The sequence below is a fragment of the Nematolebias whitei genome, chromosome 1 (genome assembly GCF_014905685.2).
Source record: "Nematolebias whitei isolate Nwh7 chromosome 1, NemWhi1, whole genome shotgun sequence".
In the NCBI taxonomy this organism is placed as follows: domain Eukaryota; kingdom Metazoa; phylum Chordata; class Actinopteri; order Cyprinodontiformes; family Rivulidae; genus Nematolebias; species Nematolebias whitei.
The window spans coordinates 93,756,308-93,759,459 of record NC_056498.1 but is presented as its reverse complement, the minus strand read 5'-3'; the positions used below and the strand labels follow the sequence as shown (position 1 = coordinate 93,759,459).

Here is a 3,152-nt window from a genome sequence, read left to right as displayed (position 1 = left end):
TTTGATACACTGTTGATTTTTCAGGTTTTCCCACTTGCAAAGCTTGTCGATGACTGTAATTTTTATCATAGGTACTCTTCAACTATGAGTGATGGAATCTAAAACAAAAATCCAGAAAAATACAATGTATGATTTTTAAATAATTAATTTCCATTTTATTGTGTGAAATAAGTATTTGATACACCAGAAAAATGAAACTTAATATTTGGTACAGAAACCTTTGTTTGCAATTACAGAGATCAGACGTTTCCTGTAGTTCTTGACCAGGTTTGCACACACTGCAGCCGGGATTTTGGCCCACTCCTCCATACAGATCTCCTCCAGAACCTTCAGGTTTCGGGGCTGTCGCTGGGCCACACGGACTTTAAGCTCCCTCCAAAGATTTTCTATGGGATTCAGGTCTGGAGACTGGCTAGGCCACTCCAGGACCTTAAGATGTTTCCTACGGAGCCACTCTTTAGTTGCCCTGGCTGTGTGTTTTGGGTCGTTATCATGCTGGAAGACCCAGCCACGACCCATCTTCAGTGCTCTTACTGAGGGAAGGAGGTTGTTGGCCAAAATCTCACGATACATGGCCCCATCCATCCTTCCCACAATATGGTGCAGTCGTCCTGTCCCCTTTGCAGAAAAGCATCCCCAAAGAATGATGTTTCCACCGCCATGCTTCACGGCTGGGATGGTGTTCTTGAGGTTGTACTCATCATTCTTCTTCCTCCAAACATGACGAGTGGAGTTTAAACCAAAAAGTTGTATTTTTGTCTCATCAGACCACATGACCTTCTCCCATTCCTCCTCTGGATGATTCAGATGGTCATTTGCAAACTTCAGACGGGCTTTGACATGCGTTGGCTTGAGGAAGGGCACCTTGCGTGCACTGCAGGATTTTAATCCTTGACGGCGTAGAGTGTTACTGATTGTTTTCTTTGAGACTGTGGTCCCAGCTCTATTCAGGTCATTGACCAGGTCCTGCCGTGTAGTTCTGGGCTCATTCCTCACCTTCCTCAAGATCAATGATGCTCCACGAGGTGAGATCTTGCATGGCGCCCCAGACCGAGGGAGATTTTCCGTTATTTTGTATTTCTTCCATTTTCTAATAATTGCACCAACTGTTGTTGCCTTCTCACCAAGCTGCTTGCCTATTGTCCTGTAGCCCATCCCAGCCTTGTGCAGGTCCACAATTTTATCCCTGATGTCCTTCCACAGCTCTCTGGTCTTGGGCATTGTGGAGATGCTGGAGTCTGATTGATTGAGTGTGTGGACAGGTGTCTTTTATACAGGTCACGAGTCCAAACAGGTGCAGTTAATACAGGGAATGAGTGGAGAACAGGAGGGCTTCTTAAAGAAGAACTAAAATGTCTGTGAGAGCCAAAATTCTTACTGGTTGATAAATGATCAAATACTTATTTCACACAATAAAATGGAAATTAATTATTTAAAAATCATACATTGTATTTTTCTGGATTTTTGTTTTAGATTCCATCACTCACAGTTGAAGAGTACCTATGATAAAAATTACAGTCATCTACAAGCTTTGCAAGTGGGAAAACCTGAAAAATCAACAGTGTATCAAATACTTGTTCTCCCCACTGTATACTAGTAGAATGTCAGAACTCTTGACAACATTTTGAGTTATTGGGATTTACTCATATTAAATTTGGTATTTTTAAAGTCGTAACTAATACAATTTAGGAGAGTTTGCCCATTTTTGCTGCATTATGGGATTCTGAAGATGCCTTTGTATTTTTATTTTTATTTTTTTTCTCCTTTTTGTTTGATAGTTTTTGAACACACTTTAGATTAACTTTTTTAATTTTTTATTTTCCCAACTAAACTTATTTTTTGATATTTCACTCCGAAGGATTCTGGGAACACGAGGTAAACTCGAGATGCCGGCTGACGGCTCATCGAGTCCAGTAACGATCTTGGGTTTCTGAGTGTTCTCTGGGGTCTCGGAGCAGCAAAAGTCTTCCCCTGAACCTAATCACCTTACCTTACTTTGGCTCAACAGAGTGAAGATTAATATATTTCTATTTTTCTTCAACGGAGCTTATGGATTTATAATTGTCTGTTTTTACTCATCGGAGCTTCACAGATTTATAATTCTTTGGTTCAGCTCATTGGCACAAAGGAATTACAACACGATTGAACTGTTTTGCCCCTTGGACATCAACCAACAATCAACAGTAACACCGTTCAGGTAACAAGTGGACTTTTTACTACTGACTTTGTTATGTAACCAAATAATCACTATGGATTTCTGCTATAACGCGGTTCCCTTGCAAATCATTGATTAAAGCAAAGCAAAACGTACAATTTTAGACTCTTATTTCAACACCCCTTTGTTCATGGAAGTGGAAAACTTGGTTCAATGAAACAACAAAAGCACGGGAGGTTTTTAAAGTTTTCCTAGCTTTGATTATAAAACAATATCCAAGAGTCTTATGCCTAGATTCTAAACAAAGTCAGATCGGATAACAAATGCAACGCTAAATCAGGAGATGAGCTACCGTTAACTTGCGCTCCCTCGTCTGCTAAACGTCCCCACTCCTGCTGCTAGGTCGGGCGAGGCACGAGGTGAAACTTTGGGTGTGGTGCAAGGATCGGAGGTAGTTAACAGTCTGGGTGAATCATCTCAACACAGCCTTAAAACTAAAACTATCCTAGGAAACGGCTGCGAGTAATACCTGAGCTATAGGATTAGTTTTGAGACCCGTTGGAGGAGAGGCTGCGGTGAGGGCGTGGCGCGTGTCCTGTGCCTACCTCACTCTGGTAAGCGCAACAACATATACATATATACATATATACATATACACATATATATATATACATACATATATACATATACATACATACATATACATACATACATATACATACATATACATATATACATATATACATACATACATACATACATACATATATACATACATACATACATATACATATACATATATACATATATACATACATACACATATATACATATATACATACATACACATATATACATATATACATACATACACATATATACATATATACATACATACACATATATACATATATACATACATACACATATATACATATATACATACATACACATATATACATATATACATACATACACATATATACATATATACATA

General features: G+C 38.8%; 1 protein-coding gene across 1 annotated transcript in view; it reads right to left on the bottom strand.

Annotated features, from left to right (window-relative positions):
- mtm1 (myotubularin 1) overlaps positions 1-3,152 on the bottom strand; it is a gene marked incomplete in the record, with an annotated part of 286,925 nt that overhangs the window by 217,777 nt on the left and 65,996 nt on the right.